Source organism: Ovis canadensis, chromosome 4, assembly GCF_042477335.2.
Source record: "Ovis canadensis isolate MfBH-ARS-UI-01 breed Bighorn chromosome 4, ARS-UI_OviCan_v2, whole genome shotgun sequence".
Lineage (NCBI taxonomy): Eukaryota > Metazoa > Chordata > Mammalia > Artiodactyla > Bovidae > Ovis > Ovis canadensis.
The window spans coordinates 74,444,817-74,451,433 of NC_091248.1; the positions used below are offsets into that span (position 1 = coordinate 74,444,817).

The 6,617-nt window shown below is 40.8% G+C and overlaps 1 pseudogene; it reads right to left on the minus strand.

The window, feature by feature from the left end:
• Nucleotides 1-281: 281 nt before the first annotated feature.
• LOC138439808 (AH receptor-interacting protein pseudogene) lies at nucleotides 282-1,322 on the minus strand (annotated as a pseudogene).
• Nucleotides 1,323-6,617: the final 5,295 nt, after the last annotated feature.

A 6,617-nucleotide genomic window follows, 5' to 3' on the forward strand; every position in this document is an offset into this window, starting at 1 on the left:
CTCCAGCATTCTTGCCTGGAGGATCCCATGGACATAGGTGCCTAGTGAGCTACAGTTCATGGGGTGGCAAAAAGTCAGACATGCCTGAAGTGACTTAGCACACATACAGAGAAGCATGAGTTAGTGGGGGTGGGTGGGCTATCAGCAGCAGCAACAGGCCAGACAGGATGACCACACCAGCAGGGCCCTGTCAGTGGTAGATGTGCCAGAAGCAGGCCTTATCCCCCTTATCTTTCTGAGGGATCTGCTCTTAGAGGCACAGCTCACAGCTAGATCTGCACCTAGACCCGCAGCTCAGGGCTCACCATAGTCGCCAGGGTGGGTCTCAGCTCCAGCACGTTGGCAAAGTCAGCCTGGGCCTCTTGAGTGTTCCACACTGCTGCATGTACCTTGCTGTACTTGAAGTAGGCCTTGACGTTGTCATCATACTTATTGAGGATGGAGGAGCAGTGGTCTAGCACTTCTGATACTCTTCCACCATCAGCTTGCACTAACAGTAGTTGAGCAACAGCAGTGTGATCTGCTGATCCAACTGGATTCTGTCAGGGGACTCAGGCTGTTCTTTCATCTGAAGGTTCTTGACACAAGCGATGGCCTCGTAGTACTTGGCAGCAGCCTCCTTCACATGACCTTCAAGGTACAACCAGTTGCCCTCCTGGTGGATGACTAGCATTCCTTTGCCTTCTCCTCAACTGTCATTGCCCATGGGTCCTGCTGATATGTGCCAGGATTCTCCACCTAAGCCTCTCGATGTCAAAGATGAGAGGCTGGGCCTTCTGCTGCAGGGTATCCAGATCAGCATGGCCCAGGGAATTGTGCTCCTGCATCTGAGAGATGCCCTCCAGGAGGTCCTTGCTGGCTGCGAAGTTGAGTAAACTCTTGGCCAATAGCAGATATAGGACCACATGCTTGACATCACAGCAGAACTGAGCAATCTCCCCCTCCCACATGGTGTGCAGGATGGGCTCCCACAGGGGCAGCTTAAACTTCTTGCCAATGATGAGCCCCCTGGTTTGCTGCATGGCCGGCCGTCATCAAGCATGGTGTTCTCCTTGTCATTGCAAAGAGTCTGGTAGTGGAACGTGACTTTGGTTTCATCCTGAAAGTCAGGGAGCTTTCCTTGGCCCTCCTGTATCATGTGCTTTTGGATCCCATCCTCCCAGAGTCTTTTAGTGATATCTACCGTACTCCTTCCTCACTGCTCTCTTTCAGCAGCTTCCAGACCAGCTTCCACAACTTTTAGAATTTAGGCAACTTCTGAGCTGGTGTCATTTTGGCTATGGGCAGAACAATAATATTTTGATGTTCAGATTACCTGCCATTTGTGCAAAACTCCTATATATTCTGGCTCCTTCACTCCTCTCCTCAGAGCAGTTCTCTCAGGGTTACTTGAGATGCTGTTTCCCAGGCTTGAAATTCTAAAACTTCCCACCAATTAAAACATAACTCTCAACTTTTGGAGGAGGAAATGGCAACCCACTGCAGTATTCTTGCCTGGAAAATTCCACAGACAGTATGGGATCACCAAGAGTCAGACAAGACTGAGAACGCATGAACATGGCATAGACGTCTTTTAAACTGGCATTCTTGCTTAATGATGTTATCTAGGCATCATTGGAGACTGAAAAAAATTCCTGCTCTGTAAATAAAGCTAATTAAATGTCTATATAAATTTTAAAAGGGGCAATACTTTAATTTTTTTCTTACTTAACAGTGTAAAAATTCTTTGAACTAAGCTAAAACCATGGAAAAATCCTGCTACTTTAGTGTTTAGCAGTATACCAAGACTAGCAAGAGTTTGCTTTAGGATTTTATTGAATAATTAAGATTATATTTTGAGTGTGTCAGGGCCATTCAGATTGTTGGTGTTGCATCATAGCTACTTTAACTGTTTTAAACATGGATCCTCTGTGCCTGTGAATTTACTTGCATGCTTCTACTTGAATTTACTGACTCAACTTTTAGATTGTGACTATTTTTTAAGTCAACAAAAGAAGAAGCTAAAATTTTACATAGTTCCTTTTTCCCCAAATTAAGATTGGCAAGGAAAAATATTGATTCTTTACCTTTCCTCTTCCAGGGGCAGCTATTGCCTTCTTGTCTCACTGTGTATCCTGAGAGGTTGGCCTGGCTACCATCAGGTTGCAGGGCCCCAAAATATGGCCAGATACAAATTTGGGTTGTACTCCATTTGCAGCTAGGGTCCTACCAACTATCACCAGCTCTCAAGGGAATTGTCTAAGTTATTCTTTCAGTTATCTTTGGGAGTGGCTCTAGATCTCGGAAGGGGAGTAACGTTTGCTTCATTGGAGACCCCTCTTGTGTCCACGTGTTTTGTTGAGCTATGCTGTGCCTAGTCTTTGTGACTCCACAGATGGTAGCCCACCATGCTCCTCAGTCCATGGGATTTTCCAGACTAGAATACTGGAGTGGGTTGTCATTTCCTCCTCCAGGGGATCTTCCCAACCTAGGGGTTGAATCTGCATTTCTTGTGTCTCCTGCATTGGCAGGTGGATTCTTTACCACTGAGTCACCTGGGGAACCCCTGTCAAGAATATTTACTCTCTGTCTCAGGTAAAATGTGAGACAATATATTTAAGAGGATTATTTTTTAAAGTAGTTCTCTGATCAGAAATTGACCTAATTGAAAGCTGACATTCAAAGTCTGATAAGAACTGTTTTTTAGGCCTTGTCTACTAAGCTAAAAAGCAGAGCCATTACTTTGCCAACAAAGGTCCATCTAGTCAAGGCTATGGTTTTTCCAGTAGTCATGTATGGATGTGAGAGTTGGACTATAAAGAAAGCTAAGTGCCAGAGAATTGATGCTTTTGACCTGTGTTGTTGGAGGAAGAGAAGGGGATGACAGAGGATGAGATGATTGGATGGCATCACCGACTCAGTGGACATGAGTTTGAGTAAACTCTGGGAGTTATTGATGGACAGGGAGGCCTGGCGTGCTGCAGTCCATGGGGTCGCAAAGAGTCAGACACAACTGAGCGACTGAACTGAACTGAACTGAACTAAGCTAAAATGAAACTACGCACCCAGAGGGGAAAAAAACCATTCTGAAGCCATTGTGGAAGGATTACTAAACACTCCAAAGAAATATGGCTCTAGATATAGAATGTAGGAGTCTTGTGATTTCCATTTTTGTTGGAAATCTTCTCCCAGAAATGAAAGAGGAAATTGAGAATAATGCAAGATTGGATGGTGGGGTCAGAATCTTGAAATTATTTAGGTTACAACCCAATTCTTTGAGGAATTAAAACAATTGTACTTGTCTTACAATTGAGTCTTTACCAGAACAAAAATGCAGCTCTAGCAACAATTCAAAGTCTACCTATCTTTTTACCAATCCTCCCAACTTCCCTATCTATCTCAAAAGGCTTGTAGATGTTGTAAAACATCTGAATTTTGGAAATAAAAGTCCTTTTGGAGAAATGTACAGCCTTTATCTGTCCTTTGAGATGTAAATATTCTACTTGGTCTTCCTTAGGAACCCAGCTCCATCTCTTTTTTTTTTTTTTTTTTTAGTTTTTTATTTTTTAAATTTTAAAATCTTTAATTCCTACATGCATTCCCAAACATGAACCCCCCTCCCACCTCCCTCCCCATAACATCTCTCTGGGTCATCCCCATGCACCAGCCCCAAGCTTGCTGCATCCTGCGTCAGACATAGACTGGTGATTCAATTCTTACATGATAGTATACATGTTAGACTGTCATTCTCCCAAATCATCCCACCCTCTCCCTCTCCCTCTGAGTCCAAAAGTCCGTTATACACATCTGTGTCTCTTTCCCTGTCTTGCATACAGGGTCATCATTGCCATCTTCCTAAATTCCATGTATATGTGTTAGTATACTGTATTGGTGTTTTTCTTTCTGGCTTACTTCACTCTGTATAATCGGCTCCAGTTTCATCCATCTCATCAGAACTGATTCAAATGAATTCTTTTTAACGGCTGAGTAATACTCCATTGTGTATAGGTACTACAGCTTTCTTATCCATTCATCTGCTGATGGACATCTAGGTTGTTTCCATGTCCTGGCTATTATAAACAGTGCTGCGATGAACATTGGGGTACATGTGTCTCTTTCAATTCTGGTTTCCTTGGTGTGTATGCCCAGAAGTGGGATTGCTGGGTCATAAGGTAGTTCTATTTGCAATTTTTTAAGGAATCTCCACACTGTTCTCCATAGTGGCTGTACTAGTTTGCATTCCCACCAACAGTGTAGGAGGGTTCCCTTTTCTCCACACCCTCTCCAGCATTTATTGCTTGCAGATCCTTGGATCGCAGCCATTCTGACTGGTGTGAAGTGGTACCTCATTGTGGTTTTGATTTGCATTTCTCTAATAATGAGTGATGTTGAGCATCTTTTCATGTGTTTGTTAGCCATCCGTATGTCTTCTTTGGAGAAATGTCTATTTAGTTCTTTGGCCCATTTTTTGATTTGGTCGTTTATTTTTCTGGAATTGAGCTGCATAAGTTGCTTGTATATTTTTGAGATGAGTTGTTTGTCAGTTGCTTCATTTGCTATTATTTTCTCCCATTCAGAAGGCTGTCTTTTCACCTTGCTTATACTTTCCTTTGTTGTGCAGAAGCTTTTAATTTTAATTAGATCCCATTTGTTTATTTTTGCTTTTATTTCCAGAATTCTGGGAGGTGGATCATAGAGGATCCTGCTGTGATTTATGTCTGAGAGTGTTTTGCCTATGTTCTCCTCTAGGAGTTTTATAGTTTCTGATCTTACATTTAGATCTTTAATCCATTTTGAGTTTATTTTTGTGTGCGGTGTTAGGAAGTGATCTAGTTTCATTCTTTTACAAGTGGCTGACCAGTTTCCCCAGCACCACTTGTTAAAGAGATTGTCTTTACTCCATTGTATATTCTTGCCTCCTTTGTCAAAGATAAGGTGTCCATGTGTGTGTGGATTTATCTCTGGGCTTTCTATTTTGTTCCATTGATCTAAATGTCTGTCTTTGTGCCAGTACCATACTGTCTTGATGACTGTGGCTTTGTAGTAGAGCCTGAAGTCAGGCAGGTTGATTCCTCCAGTTCCATTCTTCTTTCTCAAGATCGCTTTGGCTATTCGAGGTTTTTTGTATTTCCATACAAATCTTGAAATTATTTGTTCTAGTTCTGTGAAAAATGTGGCTGATAGCTTGATAGGGATTGCATTGAATTTGTAAATTGCTTTGGGTAGTATACTCATTTTCACTATATTGATTCTTCCGATCCATGAACATGGTATATTTCTCCATCTATTAGTGTCCTCTTTGATTTCTTTCATCAGTGTTTTATAGTTTTCTATATATAAGTCTTTAGTTTCTTTAGGTAGATATATTCCTAAGTATTTTATTCTTTTCGTTGCAATGGTGAATGGAATTGTTTCCTTAATTTCTTTTTCTACTTTCTCATTATTCGTGTATAGGAATGCAAGGGATTTCTGTGTGTTGATTTTATATCCTGCAACTTTACTATATTCATTGATGAGCTCTAGTAATTTTCTGGTGGAGTCTTTAGGGTTTTCCATGTAGAGGATCATGTCATCTGCAAACAGTGAGAGTTTTACTTCTTCTTTTCCAATTTGGATTCCTTTTATTTCTTTTTCTGCTCTGATTGCTGTGGCCAAAACTTCCAGAACTATGTTGAATAGTAGTGGTGAAAGTGGACACCCTTGTCTTGTTCCTGACTTTAGGGGAAATGCTTTCAATTTTTCACCATTGAGGATAATGTTTGCTGTGGGTTTGTCATAGATAGCTTTTATTATGTTGAGGTATGTTCCTTCTCTTCCTGCTTTCTGGAGAGTTTTTATCATAAATGGATGTTGAATTTTGTCAAAGGCCTTCTCTGCATCTATTGAGATAATCATATGGTTTTTATTTTTCAATTTGTTAATGTGGTGAATTACATTGATTGATTTGCGGATATTGAAGAATCCTTGCATCCCTGGGATAAAGCCCACTTGGTCATGGTGTATGATCTTTTTAATGTGTTGTTGGATTCTGATTGCTAGAATTTTGTTGAGGATTTTTGCATCTATGTTCATCAGTGATATTGGCCTGTAATTTTCTTTTTTTTGTGACATCTTTGTCAGGTTTTGGTATTAGGGTGATGGTGGCCTCATAGAATGAGTTTGGAAGTTTACCTTCCTCTGCAATTTTCTGGAAGAGTTTGAGGAGGATAGGTGTTAGCTCTTCTCAAAATTTTTGGTAGAATTCAGCTGTGAAGCCGTCTGGACCTGGGCTTTTGTTTGCTGGAAGATTTCTGATTACAGTTTCAATTTCCGTGCTTGTGATGGGTCTGTTAAGATTTTCTATTTCTTCCTGGTTCAGCTTTGGAAAATTGTACTTTTGTAAGAATTTGTCCATTTCTTCCACGTTGTCCATTTTATTGGCATACAACTGCTGATAGTAGTCTCTTATGATCCTTTGTATTTCTGTATTGTCTGTTGTGATCTCTCCATTTTCATTTCTAATTTTATTGATTTGATTTTTCTCTCTTTGCTTCTTGATGAGTCTGGCTAATGGTTTGTCAATTTTATTTATCCTTTCAAAGAACCAGCTTTTGGCTTTGTTGATTTTTGCTATGGTCTCTTTTGTTTCTTTTGCATTT